At 36.6% G+C, this 26,612-nt stretch overlaps 1 protein-coding gene across 2 annotated transcripts in view; it reads right to left on the minus strand.

Annotated features, from left to right (window-relative positions):
- LOC126236148 (CSC1-like protein 2) overlaps window positions 1–2,909 on the minus strand; it is a 208,804-nt gene extending 205,895 nt beyond the window's left edge. For both annotated transcript variants that reach the window (XM_049945233.1, XM_049945232.1), the window contains exon 1: window positions 2,761–2,909. The gene's annotated coding sequence lies outside the window, so the exon portion shown is untranslated. The remainder of the gene's footprint in view (window positions 1–2,760) is intronic.
- Window positions 2,910–26,612: the final 23,703 nt, after the last annotated feature.

The raw sequence follows: 26,612 nt of genomic DNA on the forward strand, positions 1-26,612 counted from the left end.
AGACCAGACAGTGACATCATCAGTCGCATCTGATAGGGAAGGATGGGGAAGGAAGTCAGTTGCGCGCTTTCAAAGGTACCATCCTGGCATTTTCCTGAAGCGGTTTAGGGAATCACTGGAAACCTAAAGCCGGATGGCCGGACGCAGGCTTGAACCATTGTCCGCCGAAGGAGAATCCAGTATGCCAGCCACTGTGCCACCTCACCCAGTGACTTGTCTGAGCTACTCCACAACAGTGGAACCTGAAAACCCTATCCTTTACATAACAGTTATGAAATGCTTATCAAAAAGTTTCACAACATTGTACACATGTCTGGTTCTAGCATTCTCCTCCTCGACTATATCCCATATTGAGTTTGTTTAGTTATTTACTGTGATTATCTTTTTCTTGTGTATGTCTTGTAATGTGTTATGGCTTCAACATCAGAGCTGTTTGTCTGACAGATACAAAGTCCTTTTTGTTTTACAAGGTACTTTTGTTCCTTGGGTACTACATGGCCTCTTTGTACACTTTGGTCTAATCTGGGTTAGTTTTGGGAGAAAACATTACTCGAATAAAGTAAGTACTTCAGTAATAAAAGTGTTTTATTTTTCATTCATGCCATGAGCACTGTATAAACCACTATATATCTTTGAGGTATATTCTAAAATAATTTTTGGCTTACTGACTACCCTCTTGAATTCCTATTTTATCTCCTTTTCACTATTAATATTTAGCAAAAGTAACTGCACGTCTGAGAGGCCATTGATAACTGGTTTTGTAATATAACTGTGTTCATTAGACCTTTCTATAAAGATATTACCAATGGCTGCTTGTGAGCAATTAGCTACCCTAGTTGGGAAGTTAAAGCACAAATTAAGTTTAAACTGTACATTATAGCCACCAGAAATCACTTTTTATTTGGTTTCTGTTGTTAAACAGACCAGCAGAGTTGCAAGGTGGTTCATGAGTATATCTAGATATTACTAATATACACACACACACACACACACACACACACACACACACACACACACACACACACACAACAACAACAACAACACACACACACACACACAAAAAACTCTCCAAAAGTGTGACATACACAATCACGACAAAAAATACAAATAAAGCCTTCACATAGTCAACAACTCTCAATATAGCGCAAAAAGAAGTCATCAAGTCCGCAAAAAATGGTTTATAATAAGCTACCACTGAATATAAAGAGACACTGACAACTATCTTCTATTCAAGAGGAAAGAAAACTGATGAACTATATTGTATATCATTTAAATGGTTTTCTTGAGCTGTAAGTTATGAAAACATTTCTCACAAATGATATTGTAACATTGAATGTTAAATATGTATGCACATATGTACACTGTATGTTCGTTCTCTCTCTCTCTCTCTCTCTCTCTCTCTCTCTCTCTCCCCCCCCCCCCCCCCCCTCCCTCTCTGTTTTGTGTTTTATTCTTTGCCCAGTCTACAGTACAAAAGGCTACAACCTTTGTATGTAATTTCTTTAATTAAAGCAAATTTGTGATATGAGCAGGTTCAGTAATTCACTGGTTCTATTCCTATTTCCGTACTCATTATTTTAACTACGAGCCTGCTCATTGTCAAAGTGTGTGTGCACATCCGTCAGGATACTAAACCCTTTTGTTAGCCTGTATAAGTGGTTTACACAGCGGTAGTTAAGAATGTCATTTTTAGGTTCTTCATCAGAATATTTGTATTATAAGTTTGTGTTACATTTATAGCCACTTATTCCAAGTACTATGGAGAATCAGCTGTCACAATGACCCAGAACAATACTACATTAACATTTTGTATCAAGTGCATTTATCCATTCTAAATGAAAACTATGACAAAATTTCGTATGAGGAGGTAGTCTACAGCCATGACAATTACCATTAATATCGCAGCATCTGTGAATTATAATTTCCTCACTAACACATGCCCAGAGGGGAAAAAAAAAAAAAACAAACAAAAACAAAAAAAACCACAATAATTTACCCAAAAACGAGCAGATGTGAATCAAGAATCTACGTAATTGCTACAGGTAATGCAACACGCATTAACAAGGAGGCTCAAAGCGCAAACATATGGTACAAGATAAAACGATATACGGCAACATAAAGAGGAAAACAAAAAAACTGCAGTAATGAGCAAAGTTAAGTGATTAAGAAGAAACATTTAAAATTCTGGGTGATCCAACGTAGAAAAGGTAGGAATCAACTTGTGTCTGCATGGGTGCAATGGGGTATGGACCGTCATCCTTTCGAATGCGAGTCCACTGTTTTAACCTATATCTCAATTCAGCCGGTAAAATTCAAGAAGAGTTAATCCTGCGATGTATATTTCTGATTGTGCAAGTTATCAAAAGGAGTATTATGACTAGTGCCCAAGTAATCGCTATGACGTCGCGGTGGTACTATCAATTCAATGATACGTCATATTCAATTGTCTCTTAAGATAACTCTGACTGTATATTAGAAAGAAACTATAACAGGAAACTAACAATTGCCCAATTTCAAAACTTAGGGGAGGTTTAAATACACAAACGTTAACATATGTTGATAAGAAACTCCAGTTACGCAAACAGTTTCACAGACATAAACATATCTCATCGCAATATGCTATAAGCTCTAAAAATGGCAAGGCCACTAAACCCACATCCTCCAAAACAAATCCAAGGTAACAGAATGCATCTGTGGACCATAAATGACTTACTGAGTTTCTACGCTGTTTTCTTAATATATCTCGCGGGAGTAACTTACATGACAAAACTCATTTGCAGCTTCTGTCAGGTGAGAAAACACTGCCTTAAGTACACACCCCCTCCAAGCAGACGTAAGTAAAAGTCACAAAGCTTTTGACACACAGCTGTGAGCTCAGAGATAAGGCTAAACAACTGCTTCAATTTTGAAAGAACAGCATCTATGACAGCATCTGTGAGTGTACACACAGTCTAACATAACAGTCGCGACACTTCGCCTCGATTTTGTTGCCACAGCGCCAGCAGCGCCCCAAGCGGCTGGTAGGTTGAACTGTGAGTTCGGTGCGATCGTGAAAGCGAATAGTGATTGATTATTTTGATTTATACAATGGTTTATACCATCGGGAGCGTTTGTAGCGCAATAAATTGCAGCAACAACAGGAAGAAGACACCACAGCTGTCTCTTTTTAGGTTTCCTAAGGAGCCTGAGAGGTATATACCATCATGTTACTAAACTGTATCGTCAGGATTCACTTGCAAACTATATGTGTATAAATGATGAATGTATCGTTTTAGGAGCAGAAAATGCCTTGTTAATAGCAGACGAGAAGACCTTATGAAGAAAGACCCAGTTTACCCATATAATAATGTTAGGTTTTGTCCGCTAAATTTCGAAGAAAACCAGTTCATGACCGCAGACAATAACAAACTCGTGTGGAATGCAGTACCCACAGTGTTTGACATCCTAAATAAGCCACCTCAACTGACGATGAAGAGGAAACTGCCACAAAGATTCGACAGTCAATCTAAAGCTGTAAAACAGTCGTATGACACAGAAGCAGCCAGTTCAGCTCTCCTTGTATCAGTGCCAGATTCTTGCGAATCGTCACCACAGACGTGCTTTGACGATAAAGTGGTTAGATTAAGTGCAGCTGTTCATGTCTTACAAAAGCGTGTGAAGTGTCAGTATGTGCAGATCTAGCGAAACTATTACGGGACAAGGAATGTGCCTACACATAGATTGTTTGAAAATTATTCAAGTATTTGGTTTTTCGTGAAATGTAATGTAATCAGCTCATTATAATGTTTTCAGCACATTTCTGCCACTATTTGGCAGTTGCTTTACCCACTTTGAATAATATAAAGATTAAGGTCGTACTTGTGGCAACAGGCAACAATGACACACACAGTAGGCCTACAGAACGATAAACGAGCTGTCGATCGCTTTTGCATGTAGAGCTACATGTCTGTGCTTCTTACATGTGAATCTGTGTGTTTATATTCTTTTGATATCAACGTGGTAAGCTGCAATTCTGTCCAATGTCACAAGTGTTTCTTCACGAATGTGTTGTAGCTTGCCACTCTATTCATGGTTTTTGTCCATACTTGCGCCTATTTTAGAATCATTAATAGAAACATATATGCCTTCCGATACTAAACAAACTCTTGGAGGCAAGAACATAATTCGGAAATTACGTAGGAAATGGATGTAAACAAACATTATGCTTACAACGCGTCTGACGTTCACCTTACCTGCCGCTTGGAGCGCTAGTGTCGCTCCATCTGTCAAACGGCAACAACTTTTACAGCAGTGAGTGTCGCGACTGTTATGTTAGACTGTGGTGTACATGTGCTCACGCAAATTACACGGCAGACATGCATACACGTGAGATATGAGGCGTATAGGCTCTTGACACCCCCCGCTCGAAACAAAGAAAACGTTTTAGTACCACCGATTATATTTTACATTTGTAAATATTTCCGGTAACTTTCAGACAATAAACTTGTATAAAGACAAAAGTTCTCGAAATTGGAGACGAAGTTAGAAGCGGGAAAATGCTCCTGTCAGACCCCAAAAAGATCACGTTCCTCTAAAATTCTGAGAGAGAAGTGGAGTCCCAGCTGCCTCAACACTGGCGTCTTTTGTCTTCCTTCCCACTGCCACTGTCTTCACTATACCTCGGCAGTTCAAAACTTCTGGGGCGTCCGACTTATTTTTTTCGCTATACATACGGGGTTTAAAATTTCGGTCCAAAATTCGCCTGTCCCCATACCTATGTGTTAAAGTTGGCCAGTCTGGGAGGATCTATATACGCCAAGCACATGTATGGTTTCCACTTACCTGTATTTTTCATTTCCACTGTCTCCTCTCTTTTTGGTTCCCAATCTTTCTATCTCCACCCAACTCTCTCTTTTATTGCCATTGTCTCTCGCTGACCGTTATTATCTCCTTTCTCAGTTGGCTTCCTCTGCTATTGTCCTCACCTACCTCTCTTTCTATTTCACTGCCATTTTTTCTGTCCTACTATCACCTACTTCTCTCTCTTTCTCTCATACTAGTACTATCTCTCTACTACTCCCTTTCAACACAAAAAAGCGCGAATATGTTTGCATCACAAAATTTTTGGCGAGGAGGATCAAACCAGGATTGAGGCTTCTGGTACGCCACTTTCCTGCCAGAATCTTTTAAAGAGGAACATATTCGCATTTTTTGTGTTCTGGCAGGAGCATTCTTTCGTTGAGTCCCCTCATTTCCCTACTACAGCAGTGTGTGCTACTTACATAAAAGAAAACTGCATGTCAGTAAAGTTTTGACAGTTTGTTTATATACTTCGACGTATTTTTATACTTTGACACACATAAACAACAAAAAATTACGCATGATATTAGGTTAAAATAAAATCATTTGCTTTACATTTCTTTCTGGATACTTTACTCTTCAATCGCAATTCATCTAAAATGCCCAACTTTTGATTTGTATAATAAAAGAGTAAACACGTTAATACTGAATTTGCAGTCTTTCCAGTTTTACATAGTTTTCGTCAGTCATTTTAAGTTCTTTTCAGGCATGTTAAGACCCTTTTTAGCCCATTTTTTGACAATACAGTGCCACTTTTGGCATATTTATATAGGTTTGAAGTGTCTATTTTATAGTGACTGCACGTCATAAAGTTTCATGAGTAAAAATAAACTCCTGACAAGAAACTTAGTTTGGCAAACTCATAATCCTTATCATGATCTCAAAACCCTTGCAATTTGTTCATTACATCAGTTAAATTTACATTTATGCCCCAGATCGGATGTTATGTGCATATTTTACGTGCATAATACAGAAACTTTGAATCTCTGGATCTCGGTAGCAGATAAAGATCTCAAAAAAAAAAAAAAAAAAAGTTTCGAGGTATCCCGAGAGTATCATATTAAGAATACACAGTGAAAATTTCGACGATCTGCCACTAAGAGAAATTATATATGTGGCCATCCTCATAACTGGTATGTTTAGGCGTTTTGGCTATATCTTGGTAACGAATAAAGATGGTCGAAAATGTGAATATTACGTTTCTACATAACTGTCTAAAGAATGAAAAGTTAAAATTTGAGCCATCTGCTATGGTTAGTTATTTTGAGAATTGCAGCCCACAGGGCAAAAACGGCTATAAACCGTCTACTGCGTTTTCTCCGTAAGTATGGTAACTTTGAATCTATGGATCTCAGTAATGGATAATGATATCAAAAAAAAGTTTCGAGATTCCACGAGAATATCATCTTAAGAACACACGATAAAAATTTCGAGGATTTGCGATGAATAGAAATTACAGAACTCGCTCAGAATTTGTACTTTCCGTGATCAAAAACCATGGTTTGTTGTGGTTTTCTCAGGAACCGGTCATGAACAAATGGTCCTTTTATAAGTGGCCTAAGTCTCACCCTGGACCACACCTAATTCAAAAGAAACAACCGATTTCCCCAATTTGTCTGGGCTGAAGGAAGTGTGTAAGATAGTTTCAGTTTGGCCTTTTCACCCAACAGGTATACAAATGATCGCTAGCCATAGGGCTGTCCAAATTTCTTGACCCTTACCTCTGCGACCAATAAAATGAGAGATATGACAGCCTGAAAAATAGGATTTTCCCGCAAAGTTTTCTGGAACATGTTGCCACCATACACTGCCGTGCAGTGACCGATAATGTTTTTATGTTTCCTGGAATCAAGACAGTTTTTGTGGTTCACTAATTATTAAATGACATTGTCGGCACTTTACAATATATCTTTAATCTACTTATTTCTACAAGACATACAAAGATCCTCAGAAAATCTCATCCAGGACAGATGTAATATGGCCACTGCCCCTAGTGCTTATACAGAGTGTTCATTCTAACTGAAGACATTGTAATACCTTGAGAACTACACATTGGATCAAAAAGAAATAATCCAAATTTGTTTGTCTCTGATGGGAACAATGATACCACACTCGACCTGCTGCCCCACCTTGTACTTGGTTGGTGGGAGTGGGGGGGGGGGGCGGGGGAGGGGCAATGGGGCAACTTTGTGATCTTCAATGGAATCCCTGTTTTTTTAATTGCAAATTACGATTCTACCGCAAAATCTACATACATTTTGTTTGAAGCGTTTTCTTTGTTTCATCACAGATGGGGCTGTAATCAGACTAATAAAAATGGGTAAACAATCGTAGTTTACGACATGCTACTCGATGGCACATGTAATCCCACCTCCATGCAGCAAGGGTAGGACAGGCCAGTATCTCATAACATCTAATTGGAAACCCCATTCGCAACACTGTATTCCACGCATCACCGTGGCCTTGGCTCGAGGTGGATCTACCTTACTTTCACAATTAGACTGAGTGTTCAAACGCAGTACCGACAACTACAGTACACTTAGTGATCTCCTTTTCAAACGATCGTACATATAACAGAAACATATCAGCGCGAATGTCAGCACAGGAGTTTCTGATGCATTCAGACGTGTCTTCACCCCCTGTTGGCACTTGCTGGTACACCTTATCTTTTAAATATCCCCACAGAAACAAATACTGCGACGTCTAATCCGACGTCTTAGCGGGCCAATTAATAGGGGCACCTCTGCCAATCCTCTGACCAGTGTAAACACAGTCTAATACCTCCCATGGTTCAACTGCGTTATGTATTGGGCAACTGTCGTGCAGAAACTGCCTACATTATCGAACGACCAGGACAACTGGCGGTGCCAGTATTTCCTGTGCCAAAAACGTTCGATATTGGCGTGCATTCAACGTGCCATCGATAAAATGCGAACTAGTGAGTTTGTTCCACATGATGCCACACCATACGTTAACCAATCAAAGACACTGATGGTCAGTTTGCCATAACCAGTGGGGATTATCAACAATCCAGTAATGTATGTTAAGCAGTTAAAATTACCATGTTTTGTGAATGTAGAGTCATAGAAAAATAGGGCCTTGGTAAAGAGCGTGGGGATTCTTTGCATTTGTTGATGTGCCTATTCACAGAACACTACCCATTTATGGAAACTGGAGCCATAAGTTCTTGATACAGTGACACGTGGTATGGATGATACTTATGATACATGTGACCATACTCCCTATGGACAGACTGGAATTGCAGCGTAACTTCTGGGTGCTTATCCATGGGTTGTGGTGCACTACCACTAGTACAGCTATTTCATTACCTTCTCATGTAACACATTTTCTTTGTTTCCTTTTGCCAATCTGTATGTTGCCACCAGACATAAAGGCGTTCACAGCCTTGTAAAAGAATGAACAACAGTGTACTTTCTCTGGAAAGCGCCCAGCATAGAAGGCAACAGCAGCCTCCACATTCTCTGTAAATCAGGATCATTTCACTGTTTTCTTCTGTGGTTGCAACAGTCATTGTCCAATTGCCCGTCTGTTCTCCAAGTGACAGCAATAAACATAGCACAAGTATCGCAATGTTTGGTGCTGCTATCTGTTCTACGTCTGCATGGTATGTGCGCTCCAGTCGCAGTTTATTAGCTGTTATGATACGTTGTAGATCGTTCATTGCCATGGCGGCATAATGAGTAGTCCCCTGTTCGATATGTCAGACGAATACAGTGTTGCAAAAGTGGTTTCCAATTAGAGGTTATGTATTACTGGTCTGTCCTAGACTTGCGGCATGGATGTGGGGTCCCATGTGCCACTGAGTAGCATGTAAATTATTATTATTTACCCATTTCTATCTCCCCCCCGCCCCCGATTACAGTGCTATTTGTGGTGAAATGACAAAATTTGACAGTAGAATCGTAATCTGCAGTAAAAAAAATGAGTGTTCCCATTGAAGATTTTAAAGTTGACCCCCACCATCCATGCACAGGGTGGGGCGGATCGAGTGTCGTATCACTGGATGTCCTTTCTAAGATAAACAAATTGGAATTCTAATTTTTTTGATCCAATGTGTAGTTTTCGAGATATTTTAATGACTTCAGTTAAAATGAACACCCTGTATAACATACAACAATTACAAAAGCTTTTTACATATTGTTTCAAATATACAAAATTAAACTTACAATTGAAATTTGTGTGCTTTCATAATAATAATTACAGAGTGTAGTTTGTCAAATGGTGACAACGAGCTTGATATCATTTGTGTGTTGAAATAAATCGGTTTTTACATCTAAATTTCGTAAAATATTCGCTGATAAAAATAGATTGAATATATAATTTAATTACTTTGTAATTTACACAATGACTATTGATCCTAACATGATTTTGGAGTTTCTATACTGTGTTCTGACATAATCACTACTGCTTTTTTTATATCCTGTTCTTACAAATAACATTTTCAGTGTGTGTGTTTACATTTGGTCCAACATGTTTAGAGTTTGCAGTAGAATGTTTCCACAAATCGACTCGATTTATATATTACATACTAAATTTCGTCATAAATTAATTAGTTAATATTGGCTCCCCTCTATTTTCGCTGTCTGATTCAGAAACCAATTCTGAATATTTTTGAACAAAATTGTCTTGTTTCCATAATTGTATTTATTAGTAACTATTATGCATTTCATCCTCACAGGGGCAATGATGCCTTACAAGATTGACATGCATAACTATTACTAATAAATACAATTGTGCAACCAAGACTGTTTTGTTCCAAAAAATTAATTACCTTTCATAGATATACTAAGCATAAGGCAATACAATTGATAGCTCTGCTAGTAAATGACTTCTTGTAAATACAGCATAATAGTAACACAATCTCCAAAATGCAAGGTATTGTTCTCTTCATTTTATATTGTCCCATTCTGTCACATTACATAGCCAAAGTACAGCACATAATAATTATGAGTGAGACTCTATTATGGCATGCATGCACCAGAATAGGAAGTCTGTTATTCAAAGCAACTATAGTTCATGTATTTGTTTGTGGTGACAAATTCTAATCTATTATTCACATTACATAGCAAGATAAAATAAGAGTTACTTAATATTATCATACTTTTTCATCACATATTAATGAAAAATATTTTATGTATGTGTTCTTCAGTTGATTTTCATATTTTAAGACTTCAGGGTCTTTGTATAACAATTTCTTTTTATTTTACAAATATTATTAACATATATTTTTCTTACAAATGCCTCATGAATGTCCTCATTCCACTCCTCAAACTTACATGCACATCAAAATATGTGTGTGGAACATCACCATTCAGTGTCCCACTTGTCCTCAATGTCACTCACTTCTTCTGCTTTTCTCTGAAATATTACATTTTTCCATTACCAGCAGTTCAGTCAGAGCCCAGCTTAGGAAAACGTATACAATATTAAACAGTCAAAATGTATGGTTAGGCTTTACAGTTTCTAAGATCACACAATCAGTAGAGTTCAATGCAAAGTTAATTACCTTGGTTAAAACTATATTAAATACCACAACCATGATTTAATCATTTATGTTTCAAGTAGTACAACTCATTCATATATACAGGTTCTTAGCAACTTGTCTGTCTCCTTCCAGCATTGGGGATACATGTAGTACATATGAAAATAAGTTTTACAAGATGGAATACTAGTTAAATGTATTACTGATTAGAATCAATATGGCTGCCTTATCAGTTCATTGAGTGGTGTTAACAATATGTCATCACAAGTAATAATGAATTTAAATTAGATCTCTATACAGTCTGTTACTGCAAAACAAGTCTTCAGTATGCAATAGTAATATATATATATATATATATATATATATATATATATATATATATATATATATATATATTCTATTTTCAATAATTGTAAATTATTTGGCTTGTTTGACAACAGGAGCATGGTATATAATTTAGTTGACAGTATTACATTAGTTTCTATAAGTATGGTTGATAAAGGTTGTCACTCTTTGATAAGAATATCTTCTCATTATTTACTGTGCAGTTAAACATACATGATACAAAGCTTCTTATGTAAATAATCAAGCATATGTATATTTAAGTTTCATATAAGTAGTGTACAACAATTCTATTTCATCAAGTGAGGATATGAGTAAATTTTGATTTATAATAGTATAACACTGTGATACTGATAATATACAGCTGCTTATGCTTCTCACAGTTTTGTGACTATAAAGGAATTGTTAAACATTAGCAAAGAATAGTTCAAATTTCTCTCTTATGAGTTTACTAAAATTGGTGGAGAGCAACAAGGGAAAACTTTGAATTTATGTCTAGGGGTATACTAGAATTGCCAAGGACTAACAAGGGAAAACTTCAACACAGCATTATCATATTTTGATCCAATGTTTTCTTTTTTCATTTATCACTTCAAGAGGGACATCTGAATTAACATTCAAAGAGTTTGACAGAAAGTGTACACTTCATTAATGTGATTTTCTATTACAATTATAGAATCAATGTTATTTACAGGATAAGTGTGATAACATTTCGTTGTAGCAGTATATCATTATTTGTGTAATGGTAGGAACAGCCACGAAGGCCAGAAATAATGTGGGAAAACAACCCTTCTAAATAAGAATATGTATTCACTATACTATCATATAAACAAAACAGATTCATGACTAGGACAATTCCTAGGCTGACAGATATAACTGATTAATTTTTCCACTTAATATAAAGGTTGTCTTATACAAATTGTAGATAAACAAGTTATGAATGAATTTGTCAGTGTAACAGTAGTGCAAAAATTTCAGGATAATCATAGAGAGACATTCATAATGCAGACAGTAAGTGTATTGGTGATTGTAGCATAGCACATATTAGTATAGCACATTCTTTGATTGCATATACACTTATAAATCGGTATATAAATCTGTGCAAGTGTAGAGTATTACGTGTCAAAATAGTAATAGTGTCAAATGTGCTACTAGATGCGTTTACAGGTAATAAGCTCGATTGTTGATTATATATTCAGTTGATCTTTGCATTTATTGAGGTATATTTGTGTGTACATTGTTTTGATAGAATGTGTATGAAGAGGATTGCTACATGTGACTTTAATCCATATGACTACTTAATAGACCTTCATAACATGTAAATTCAACACCTCGAACAACTGTGAATCATCTAGGATTAAGTGGAATAATTTCATAAATACAATTTCTATTCTGAAGATCTAATCTGGTATATTTATTCAATCTTGACACCATATTGACATAGCTAGGTTCCCAAGTGCATAAAAATACATTACTATAGTAACATCTGAAATCCATCTGCTCTTAATAGGTGACCCCATCATAGAAAAAGGAAAGGTATCTCCAATTACATGTGTATGTTTTTGAAGTATATATTTCTAATTTTTAGTTTTGTATGCTGAGTGAAATGTAAGTGCAGGGGTATAAATATATGATTCCATATCTTGGAGTGTGTAAATCAGCTAAGACCTCTGTGACAGTTCATTATTTAATATCATGACAATATAATCGTATTTATGAGTATGCTATGTGTTCATTGCATAGTGTCATTAAGTAAATATGCGGTTAAACGTTTTCAAGTAATAGTAATACAACGACCATTTGTACAAGTAAGTTTAGAGCATTATGCTGCCGTAAAGTAGGTAACATTAATGTTTACTGGACATCAGATTGTTTTCTTGATTTAAAATATACATGTTTACAGGTTCTAGCTCAAATGGTGCATGGTCTGGAGCATACTCTTGGCCAGTTACAGATTTTCATTATTCAAATAGCTTGACATCACACTGGGTACAATACAATGTTTCATTCATAATATAGAAAATCAGGTTCAAGTACGGTTAATAATCAGAAAGTATAAGTCATGTAGTTACAGTGACTGTAATATATCACAGATTAGTGAGTTACCAACACAGAGCCTAGAAGACATCGGAAATAGGTATATACTAAGATGACATAATAATTCTGCCACATTCAGTATGATATTACAATGATGCTCCTATTCATAGATATGTGTGAAATGACAAGCACTACATGTACAGTGTAACATAATGAAGTGTAACTATGCTCACTGATTGCAGTGAATATAGATACATCTGCAAATAATCTTAAATCCGGTTTATAGCTTTGAAATCAGTGAGGAGAAAATGGCAAGAAGTACATTTCATTTTCATTAAGTTGATCCCCCCATCATCTCCACCCTTATATGCAATGTGTTCTTAGATGCTAAACGATTATGTACTCTATGTTTAAAGCTTCATACCTGTTTTTCGTCAGTTAGTTATACCATCAGAGAGTTATGTGTGGATTTTGAATATTTCTTCTTGGTGGTACTAACAGTTATCCACATAACGTTGCACAAAGAACTGAGTTTAAGTGTAATTTTTCATTTCATATATACACACATTGTAAGGTGTATGCTTCGCCGGCGATGGGCGAGGCATGACAGAATCTCTGACCAGAGAGTAGTTTATTGTTAGTGTTGCTTGTCACGAGTCTGCGCTAGTCTGCGCGAGTCGACAGTAGTAATCGGATACAGTAGTAGTCAGTCTGCAGTAGTAGGCAGTCGGCTTTTGTAGTTGGTCGGCTTTAGTAGCGAGTGGACAGTAGTAGTCTGCACGAGTCGACAGTAGTAGTCGGATACAGTAGTAGTCAGTCTGCAGTAGTAGGCAGTCGGCTTTTGTAGTTTGTCGGCTTTAGTAAAGAGTGGACAGTAGTAGTCTGCGCGAGTCGACAGTAGTAGTCGGATACAGTAGTAGTCAGTCTGCAGTAGTAGGCAGTCGGCTTTTGTAGTTGGTCGGCTTTAGTAGCAAGTGGACAGTAGTAGTCTGTGGGAGTCGGCATGCGCCGGCTGTGTGCTCTGCTCGCGACTCTGCTCAGGACTCTGGAGGATGAGTATTGTTGTAGAAGGTAAAGAAGCAGCCTTGCACATAATTAATAATGTATGTTAATTGTAATTTAATTTGTTCAAAAAAATGCCCCAATAATAATTTTTATAATATAAAGTAACTCTTTTAAAGAAAAGCATTCATTTCAATTTCCAATGCATTATCATTGCTTCCAAGAATCAAAAAAAAAATATACGCCAGCATTGCACGAAGTTGTGTTGAAGAATGTCTAATTAAGAGCAGATATAATTGCAGTTTTATTGAGGTAAGAATTTTTGCCTTTTGCCTTTTTATTCAGAATACAGGGCCGAAGGTCAGCGCTGCTGTCCTTATAAAATTTACCAGAGATTATTATTTCTGTTAGGAGGTTACATTTCGTTCATGGTTCATTATTTAATTAATATTATTGTGTGGTTTAAAGGCTCAATTATCATTCCTTAATTTTTTTGGGAGTTTACACTTGGCTCCATTTCAAATTTTCATTTGTATTAATTTTTGCGGAGAGGTTACACTTGGCAACATCTGGCCAGGATCGTATTTCTTTGTGAATCTTCTGATAAGTAGTCATATATCTGCTCTTATTTACTTGAACGTAGTTTGCATCTGGCGCAACGCATTTACTAATTTGTCGCTTTTTCTTTCACAGATCATCGGCAATTTGTTGCTCTTTGTTGTATTTGTGTTTGTTGCATTTTGCATTGTCTTTGTTTCATTTGTGAATAATTCTGATTTGTGTAAAAATGCCGCGAAAAACTGTTAACATTATATCGCGATGTACAATGAGTGAAATAGCCGAGTCAAATAACTTAACCGATAGTACTTGCGACACTCAGTGTCTTAATGACAGTCCTCTATTTACAGACAATCAGCGTGTGCGGATTATTAATAACGATTTCGATCCTAATGATGAACAAATAAATTCAATTGTGTTCTCTGTTAATTTGACGACAATTGATGACGCAGGCCGTTCTGTTACAATGAACGCTGCACAGGTTGACACACCCGGTTTGCAAAATTTACGTAATGAACAGATAATTATTTCTAACTAAAATGAACAATGTACTCAAAGTACGGCAGATTTATTTGATTCCGAGGTAGTGACTAACAGTGCACATCCGATTGGGAAACATTTTCAAGAATCACAGAATAACCAAATGGTTACAGAAAACGTGACAATTGCAGGTATGCCATCAAATAGCACAGTGAATAGAGCCGATAATTTTAGCTGGGATCAAGTTATGGCATTTTTACGACACATGAATGAAAAACTAGACAACAATTCCAAACAACAGAATGAAAGACAAGAGAACAATCACAAACAACTTAATGAAAAATTAGACAACAATTCGAAACAACTTAGTGAACAGATCAAACAACTCAATGAAAAATATGACAGGTCGATCGAAATAATTAATGAAAGTTTCAAACTGACGAACGAAAAACAAGACAACCTTAACGAACAGAACAAACAACTTACTGAACAGATTACAGCCGTTACCGTGCAACATGATGATACTAAAGAACAATTACGTGAGGATACTAAGACTTGTGCTACGAACAATAGTGAAGAAACTAGATCTGTTGCACAAGAGTTAAGTAACAAATACGCAGCCACAACAGAATTACATAGAGACGAAATTAATGCAGTCACTGAACAATGTTCAGAAAACGCAACACAGATACGCGACGAGTTTATTTTAAAGCCACCAGAACTTTTGCACACTCTGGCTATGGAAGTCAATAAGAAATGTGAACAACAGAACAGCCCAATTGATGAACGTATTAAAGTGACAGAAATGAAAAATGTTTCAGTCGCTAACACATCACAGCATACGCCACATTCCGATCATTTCTCACACTCGTACAGCCAGTATAACTTAAGTAATTTACAGAGAGTATGTGAATTAAAATCCGAAAAGACACAGACAAACAGATTCTTATGCAATCGTGAACTTGTTCACACATTCAGAGACGATAACGTTGATTATAAGCAATTTGTATCTGTAAAAAAATCTAAGGTATTTGAAAATGACAGAGCACAGTTACACGCATTGAACTGGATACGTCGATTTATTTTTGTACTTTCACCGCCATTACTTGTAATGCAGAAACTAGCTTTGGACTTGATACAACAACTAGCTTTTGAATTTTCACCGGCATTGCCTGTAACGCAAAAGCTGAAATTTTATTTCCAGCGCGTAATTGACCTCAGGGGAATCATTATGCTTTAATGAATATGTGCCGTAGCGTGCACAAGGCCCCGAGCCGTAGTAGTGCTGTTTCATCTTTAGTTTTCTGCACTGCTGCCCTCTCTTCTACTATCCTTTATATCTATTAAAACAGCTCTTCAACTATTGCTCTATCTAGGATTAAAAATGAGTAAAGAAAACCTGATACGACAAATTTTACCGAAAGTGACAATTTTTTCATTAGACGCTCCAGAAATGAGAACTATCGCCGTAACTTTAATAACAGATAAAATTGTAATCATCAGTATGTGTAAAATTATCAGCAACAGGAACCACATTTTAGTAACAATAGATGTTTTTCACCGCAATAGCAACAAAACCAGCCGGTTAGCATACCTAACCAACAATGTAATGTACAAGGTCAACCAAGTTTTAATGTTCCGCCGCGTACGCATATAGCGTCGGCCCCAACAAATAGTAACACACAGCAACAAGGACACCAGTACGTACAGAAAACACACTATTTCAATTCATATCGCAATGCACCATATAGAAATGATTATCATGACAGACATCAAAGTAATGAGCACAATTTTCAGCGTACATTTAATAACAGTCGGTCTTACCAACAGCAAAATCATCCGCTACAACACATTATCATGAATGAACCAGACAATAGGTATCATCCAGAACGTAAGACGTCAGGAAGAAGTAACAGAACAGTTCAAATAGTCGAAATGCCACAGCATCCTCCCGAAAATAATAGCACGTCAGATAGAATTTGACTAGATCCAGTACAGGTTGCATCTTCCAGTAACGCAAGCAATACTTTTGACACAGAGAATCATGTTCACGAAAATGTTATTACTTTTGACGACATCCGATACACACTTTTGCGTGAAAGACAGAATCACAACGTATGTAGACGACATTCTTATTGCAGAAGCTAACTGGTCTGAACACAATCTGATTCTTGAACGACTGTTGCAAACTTTTCGTGCACAAGGACTCACAGTTAATCTCAGTAAATCGCACTTTGGTAAAACTTCTATAAAATTTCTTGGACACGTAATTTCAGCAGAGGGCATTACGCCTGACCTGGAAAAACTTCAAGCTTTACGTGACATTACTGTTCCTACGACGAAGAAACAACTACGTAGCTTTTTGGGTTTAATTAACTTTTTCGTAAATTTATTCATTACTCTGCTTTAGACACACCTAGATTATGTCAATCGACATGTAAAAACGCTATTTCGTCCTGGGATAGGCAAGCACATTCTGAATTTGTGAACCTGAAAGAAGCCTTGTTAAACGCACCCCTTTTATCGCACCCAGATCTTACTAGAAATTTATGGGCTTTTACGAGATTTCGGCATTTCCTTTATGGAAGACATACCACCGTTTACACAGATCATAGAGCGATACAGTTTTTACTTTCAGCTAAATTTACACACGACAGATTAATCAGATGGAGACTTTATCTACAGGAATTTAATTTTACAATCGTTCACATTCCCGGCACACAAAATATTGTAGCAGACGCACTATCCCGTTCTCTTAACAACAATCAGCAAGACATCGCAACCAACTTATGCAAAGCAAATTTCAGCGTCATGTACATTCAACAAGTTGCATTTGAAAATTTCATTTCGTCGTCATTACAAGACATAGCACAAGAGCAGAGTAAAGACAACGTATGGAAAGAAATTAAACACCTTTGGCAAGACAGGAATAATGTTACCATTAGAAACCATTACACTGTACGCAATGACATTCTGTTTCGCCGCTCTCATCCTGACAGCAACAATTGGTTATTATGCTTTCCTGACGAACTTGTTAACAAATTAATCTGGTATACTCATTTAAGTTATGCACATTACGGAGCCAGAAAATGTTTTCTTATACTGAGACAGAACTGTTATTTTACCAACATGGAGAAACATATACGACGAGTTTTAGCGTCATGTAAAATCTGCCAGAAAGCTAAATCAGACACGACTTCACATATTCCTCCATTACATCCCATTGTACCTGTTAAATTAAGACACATGGCCGCAGTAGACATTTTTGGTCCGATTCCCAGAACTAATAGAGGTTTTTGCTACATTTTTGTCGCTGTTGAACTCACTTCAAAATTTGCTACCTTCACTCCATTACGCAAAGCTACTGCTAAAACTGTTTCGAAAGCATTTGTAAAACGTTTTCTATTTCATGTAGGGCATGTGTTGAAAGTAATTTCCGACAATGGACCACAATTTCGATCTGCTATATGGACACGTATGTTACGAGTTAGAAACATTTCTCCGATATATATATCCAGGTATCATGCTTCTTCGAACCCTTGTGAACCATTAATGAAAGAAATTGGTAAACTGTGTAGAATATACTGCCATGAAAAACATATTGATTGGGACACACACATACTCTCATTCCAAGATGTAATTAATTCCATACCAAATGAATCTACTATGTTATCTCCGTCTGTTATACTGAAAAATGTTGAACCACCTAACAAAATTAAAGAATTAGTAACCTTTCCTACATCTCGTCGACTTCGACACCATGAAATAATTGACATTGCGGTGAACAACATCAAACGTGCCGCAGAGCGCCGAAGAAGACAGCAAAAACAGGTTTGTACACGCCGTGACTTTCACATTGGACAGAATTTATTAGTACGTACACAGTATTTATCCAGTAGAGGAAAAGGTAGGTGGAGTAAATTTGAACTTCTATACGCAGGTCCATATCGGATTCGCAGCATTCCTCACCCCAATAAAGTACATGTCGAAACATTGAGAACCAGAAAAACCAAAGGGAACCACCACATATCCAACATCAAACCTTGTATTGAATGAACATACTTTATGATTTATCACACTGTAATGCCATTTCCTAATTTTTTTATGACCACTTATGCAATTATATTCACATGAACACTTACTGATGATTATCGTATTTTTTCTTGGCAAGTGCCCAGCAAGGTAAGGTTAGCAGGTCGCTCTTCTTGTCGTTACACATCAGACCGTGCATATTTTCCATTTTTTATGTATATATGATTATTTTCCTGTTTTGTTTGTATGCACTATGAAATAGTTAAGATATAACAAACACCAGTTGACTTTAACATTTTTGCCTTACGATATCTCAACATCGTGACTACTTCACCTTTTTTTTGATGCTACATTGTGATACACTGTGTACATTTTTGCTTCTGAATACTGTCGATGTTTTTGACATATTACGTTTTCTGTCATGCTACGCTGTATGCTCAACTATGTTACTATAAACCAGTTTTTATCTAATGGGTATATGAATTAAATGCAAGACATTAATCTTTGTTCATCATTTTCAGAAAGAAATAACGTGTAAAAGAAATAAATTAAGCAGAAATGGGAATTTCACCTTCGGAATGAACGAAAGAGGATGCAATACTTCGTGACGAAGAGTAAATGGATCAGAATTAACAAGCATTAACAAGAATATACTATACACATCATAGAATAGCAGTCTTAACTAATTTTTTCTTTCAGAATACGAGGCGATTGATGCAGGCTGTCAGACAGAACTACACATCTTAGTTTTAGTGCTAATATGAATAATGAAGTTTTTCTTTACAGGTGATGATAATAATGGAGTTATGGTGATATGGATAATGAAGTTTTTCTTTGCAGATGATATATTTACTGTTAGTTAAGAGATGCTATGTAGTTATTTAAGTATTTGTTGCAGTTCGTTTTGACAGTATGTCTTATATCGCATGGTATGATGACTGAAGGTTTTGGAAAGGACAGCTAGAGAACATATATATATTTTATACACATTTCACTACCTGTTAATTCGAAGTTCACTACTTTTCAGCATAATATGTGTTTCTTCTTTCAGTTTCATAATCCATTTTGTATATTTTGCAGGAGAAATTATTCATGAAATTAATGTGCTATAGGCAGTTGTTTATTAAACCTATGTAGTTTATGAATGTGATCACATATACTCTACTTGTTTCATAACCTTGCTACAGCTGAGTCATGATGAATGACGTTACACATCTTCATTTGCAGCAATAACTCAAAAGCAAACAAAGGAATCAGCTCTGAATAGTATGTCACTTCAATAATGACTTCTGAATAATACATACAAAAAAATGCTTTGTAACTGGCCAATGAATGCCACTGTTTATTGTAATAAGATGACCCATGATGCCAATGATTACTATAATTAGATTAATTATGTATAAATGCTATGCCAATAATTAACTCATTTTGAATAATGACTTCTGAAAAATGCAAAAAAATGCTTTGTAACTGGCCAATGAATGCCACTGATTATTTAATAAGATGACTTATGATGCCAATGATTACTATAATTAGATTAATTGTGTATAAATGGTATGCCAATAATTAACTCATTTTGAATAATGACTTCTGAACAATACATACAAAAAATGCTTTGTAGCTGACCAATGAATTCACTGATTATTGTACTAAGATGACCTATGATGCTAATGATTACTATAATTAGATTAATTATGTATAAATGCTATGCTATTAATTAACTAATTTTGAATGATGACTTCTGAAGAATACAAAAAAAATGCTTTGTAGCTGGCCAATGAATGCCACTGATTACTGTAATAAGATGACCTATGATGCCAATGATTACTATAATTAAGTGAATTATGTTAATACTATGCCATTCATTAGCTTCTGTTTTGAATGATGACTTCTGATGGTTTGTAACTGGGCAATGAGTGCCAATAATTACTATATTCAGATAATTTATGAACATTATTCTGTAATACTACATACATGGTACAGAAATGTTCAGTAACTGGGCGATGAGTGCCACCAATTACTCAAATCAGTTGTTAGACTAGTGTAATTCTCAATGAAGACTACTATGTGACTTAATGTCCTTCACCTTCTGACCTAATTACCAGAAATTACTGCAATATCCGTTTGTCCTGTCTATCCTCATGATCATGGAGCACTATATTTGGTTTTTGCACTAATTCTACATTGGTCTACTTTACAAGAACATGGTGTTGACATGACATGCTGTCCACCACCTTGAGCGATGGAGATGTTATTATGGTCCAACTGTTTGGTGTACCTACACTGATTAATACTTCAAGGAAAAGAACTTCAGATTGTCTCACTCGGTGTTGTGCTTCTGTAGAAAGATATGGACTTTCAGTGCAGCTGCGTGCAAACTAAAGTGCTACAACCATGACGCAATTCTTCCCATTCCTTTCCTAATTCTTGTAAAATGATAAAGACATATACAGTGCGTGTGCACTTCATTTCATTTGTTAACAAGATCAGTTGTCCTAAAAATACTAAAGACTTCAATAATGCGTGTGCACTTTATTTTACTCCTTGATATGTTTATTTGTTGTAAAAATATTAGACAGTTTTACGGTGCGTGTGCACTTTATGCCATTTGTACTCATTACATATACATTTTTTTTTTGATTCCCAGATATGTTCTGTATTACAGTGTGTGTGCACTTTCGTCATTTTGTTAACATGATTTGTATTCATTGCATTTTGTGATTTGCTGATATGTTCTGAACTACAGTGCGTGTGCACTTTCGTCATTTTGTTAACATGATTTGTATTCATTGCATATACATTTTGTGATTTGCTGACATAGTCCGAACTACAGTGCGTGTGCACTTTATGTCATTTCATTTGTACTCATTGTGTATACATTTTGTCTTTGCTTGATATGTTCTGTACTCAGTGCATGTGCACTATATTTTATTTCATGTTCTGCACCTATATATATATATATATGTGTATATATTCTGTGATTGTAAAGTTAATTAATTATGGAAAATTTGTTGCTCATGGCAAATCCAATTGACTCACCGTCGCTGCCAAATTTTTGCCCCCCCAGCGGAGGGTTATGTAAGGTGTATGCTTCGCCGGCGATGGGCGAGGCATGACAGAATCTCTGACCAGAGAGTAGTTTATTGTTAGTGTTGCTTGTCGCGAGTCTGCGCTAGTCTGCGCGAGTCGACAGTAGTAGTCGGATACAGCAGTAGTCAGTCTGCAGTAGTAGGCAGTCGGCTTTTGTAGTTGGTTGGCTTTAGTAGCGAGTGGACAGTAGTAGTCTGCGTGAGTCGACAGTAGTAGTCGGATACAGTAGTAGTCAGTCTGCAGTAGTAGGCAGTTGGCTTTTGTAGTTGGTCGGCTTTAGTAGCAAGTGGACAGTAGTAGTCTGCGCGAGTCGACAGTAGTAGTCGGATACAGTAGTAGTCAGTCTGCAGTAGTAGGCAGTCGGCTTTTGTAGTTGGTCGGCTTTAGTAGCGAGTGGACAGTAGTAGTCTGCGGGAGTCGGCATGCGTCGGCTGTGTGCTCTGCTCGCGACTCTGCTCAGGACTCTGGAGGATGAGTATTGTTGTAGAAGGTAAAGAAGCAGCCTTGCACATAATTAATAATGTATGTTAATTGTAATTTAATTTGTTCAAAAAATGCCCCAATAATAATTTTTATAATATAAAGTAACTCTTTTAAAGAAAAGCATTCATTTCAATTTCCAATGCATTATCATTGCTTCCAAGAATCAAAAAAAAATATATACACCAGCATTGCACGGAGCTGTGTTGAAGAATGTCTAATTAAGAGCAGATATAATTGCAGTTTTATTGAGGTAAGAATTTTTGCCTTTTGCCTTTTTATTCAGAATACAGGGCCGAAGGTCAGCGCTGCTGTCCTTATAAAATTTACCAGAGATTATTATTTCTGTTAGGAGGTTACATTTCGTTCATGGTTCATTATTTAATTAATATTATTGTGTGGTTTAAAGGCTCAATTATCATTCCTTAATTTTTTTTGGGAGTTTACACTTGGTTCCATTTCAAATTTTCACTTATTAATTTTCTGCGGGGAGGTTACAACATTAAAAAAAGTTGTCCATAAACAACCCTTTTCGATCCATCCCAGGCATGTTCGAGAGGGTTCATGTCTGGAGATCATGCTGGCCACTCCAGTCGAGCGATGTCTTTATCCTGAAGGAAGTTATTCACAAGATGTGATCGATGGGGGCATGAAATGTCGTCCATGAAGAAGAATACCTCGCCAATATGCTGCCGATATAGTTGCACTATCGGTCAGAGGATGGCATCATGTATCGTACAGCCACTACAGCGCCTTGCATCACCACCAGCAGCGTATGTCGGCCTCACATAATGCCACCCTAGAACAGCAGTGAACCTCCATCATGCTGCACTCGCTGGACAGTATGTCTAAGGCGTTCTGCCTGACCGGGCTACCTCCAAACACGTCCCCAACGATTGTCTGGTTGAAGGCATATGAGACACTCATCGGTGAAGAGAACATGGTGCCAATCCTGAGCGGTCCATTTGGCATGTTGCTGGGCCCATCTGTACCGTGCTGCATGTCGTCGTGGTTGCAAAGATGGACCTCGGCATGGGCGTCGGGAGTGAAGTTGCCCATCATGCACAGTTTGAGTCGTAACATGACATCTTGTGGCTGCACGAAAAGCATTATTTTTGGAAATTTGGAGATTTGTGGTAAGGTCTTATGGGACCAAACTGCTGAGGTCATCAGTCCATAAGCCCACACACTACTTAATCCAACTTAAACAAACTTACGCTATGGACAACACACACATCCATGCCCAAGGGAGGACTCAAACCTCCGATGGGGCAGCCGCATGGACAATGACAGGCCGCCTCAGACTGCATGGCTACTCTGGGTGGCTAAAGCATTATTCAACATGGTAGTGTTGCTGTCATGATTCCTCCGAGACATAATCCTTAGGTAGCAGTCATCCACTGCATCCTTGAGCAGCCTGAGTGAGGCATGTCATCGACAGTTCCTGTCTCTCTGTATCTCCTCCATGTCTGAACAACATTGCTTTGGTTCACTCTGACACGCCTGGATACTTCCCTTGTTGAGAGCCCTGGCACCAAGTAACAACAATCGAACCGCGGTATTGACCATCTAGGTGTGGTTGAACTACGGACAACACGAGTCATGTACCTCCTTCTCGTGGAATGACAGGAACTAATTGTTTGTCAGACCCCGTCCAACTAATAGGCGCTGCTCATGCATGGTTGTTTACATCTTTGGGAGTGTTTAGTGACATCTCTGAACAGTCAGAGGAACTGTGTATGTGATGCAATATCCACAGTCAACGTCTATCTTCAGGAGTTATGGGAACTGGGTGATGCAAAACTTTTTTTGATGTGTGCATATTTGAGTATAACTTAAGTCATATAAATATTCTTGTGAATCAGGCAGCTGAATGTTTCCAAATGCATGTGGCATTGTTCATAACTATGTACTAAAACTATATTATTTCTGAATCCATTTATGATGTTAATATAATAAACTTAACATGACAGAATGTATTAGTATTGTCTGAAGGAAGTAAGAGATCTGTATTGTACAGGATGGAATGAAAGACAGAACAATGAAGAATGTGGTTCTAGAAATTGAAATTCTTGTTATAAGAACCACATGGCTAGGAACCTAGCATGTGCCACACACTTTATGCATAAAGATGAAGCATTCCTAAACAGTTTACTTTGATTCCACAAAAGAACACAAAAAAATCTTCTGACCAATTAGTGTTAGCTTATTACTCTTTTTTAATTACAGAACTTATTTACCAGGTTTTTGTTCCATACTTATACAGCTTTAATTATATACTATTTTTAGCCCATATAATTTTCATGATTTTAGATACATTAGTCCTTAAGCATTTGGTTGAGAAATCTCCAATAATTCAAGTGGTATAACATAAATGTCAAAGAATTTCTTAATTTTCACCACTAATTGCTCCTACCTTTTCATTAGTTTCACAGTAACAAAGTCATCTACCTTAAACAGTGATACTTTTAACCTCCTACCATGTATCAGTTTTCTAATATTATATTGTTCCTCCATATTTTTCCTAACTTCTTCTTTTCTTTCCAGTGTAACAAGATTTTTGCAGACAAAGAACTCCTTGTTATACATGATCTCAAAAGCTGGAAAGCCAGTTGATGAAAGATGCGAACTCTTTAAAATCTCTTCAAAACATCTTACACATTCAATTCAGCTTCAATGCTCTTTACTGCAATAACTCCTACGTAAGCTCCTGTGATGTCTCCTGGCAAGATATTTAAAAAATCGTTAGAATATATATATAAAAAAAATAAAAATAAACATTTATCTATATTATTATTATTTCATTAGTGTATGAATGGTTGTGGATTATGTATGAAAGGAAATAACAATTTTTCATTGTTATGTCTGTGCAATATTTATGTATTTATATTTCACAAATAACATCTGTGGTTGGCGAAGGTATCTATCGAAGCAGACAATAATAATTCAAAGACATAACAAACATGCATATTAAATTGCCTATAAATAGTGGATGTTAAAAAATTACTCTCTCTGTCTTCTTGTAGCCGTTAAAATTGTAAGAGCCTGTGATGCTCGCTTGAATGCTTAGGAGGCCTTCGTTTGTCCTTTGATCGAGAAAGATGCCATTGGAGGCTGATAATTGTAAAAGGTGTGTACAATCAATTTATGTTGATTTTTTGAATATAGAAATTGTTAAAATTATTACCTGTAATAATTTGTTGCTAGCTTGCCAAAGATTTCATTCCACATTCTTAGCACTTTTCAGCATATTAGGAATTTTTCATGACACAGAGCCGTGCAGTGATTGCGGAAGCAGCTACCGTGGCAAATTCAGATTAAATTAAACGAAAGCAGTTTTCCCGCAATATAGCGGGCTGGTAACAGTACATTAAAATTATCTCTTTCAGCTTCCTGAAGACTTCAGAGGGAAATTGTGGATTTTATTATGTCATTTTCAGGTGGGCATGGGTAGCTGCTATTATGTTATCAGTTACATAAATAATTCATGAGTGATAAAATTTTACTTGTGTGTGATCAAAGACTGCTGTGCAAAACCTGTTCTGGCTAATAACATAATAATCAAATTAATTTGTTTTGTTTCATTCTCTTATGTTAGTTGTGGCAGTTAATAGTGTTCATATACTTAAAAATAGATCTACTGCACCTTTACGTTTACTGAACATAACATACTGTAACTTCGGTACAGGTAATAAGAGCAATTTTCTGTGCATTCAAGAGATGAAAGTAGCTAAGGGCATTTTTTCATAATTAGTTACAGTAATGATACCATGTTCCATATATAACAAGCCAGATCAATGTTATATAAAAATAGTTTGCAAATTAAAGATCATACGTCCACAGCAGGAAATTTTTTAGTGTTGTGTGTATCCCCACATAATAGGTCAAAGTGGATAAAGTTAAAATATTTGCAGAAACTAATAGTGGGAAATGTATTTTATCTGTCATGCTCGCAACAATAAGCAATATAAAATTAATTAATATTTTCTGCCATATAAACTGCATATAAAGTAAAATGGGTGTGTGGTGGGGATTATGTGACAATTTGGCGCCCAGAAGGAAGGGGCCCGAATGAGCATTGGCCACTAAAGAAAAAAAAATGTATTAACAATTTTATGTTTTTCCTTTCAGAATAGCTAGTGGATATTTATATATTTACTGATAAATGAACATACGTGTTTTGTAACAATTGCTATGTATTGATGCATGTATAATTCTTTCATGAGAACTACACCACTGTGAGCAAACT

This window comes from Schistocerca nitens, chromosome 2 (genome assembly GCF_023898315.1).
Source record: "Schistocerca nitens isolate TAMUIC-IGC-003100 chromosome 2, iqSchNite1.1, whole genome shotgun sequence".
NCBI classification, from domain to species: domain Eukaryota; kingdom Metazoa; phylum Arthropoda; class Insecta; order Orthoptera; family Acrididae; genus Schistocerca; species Schistocerca nitens.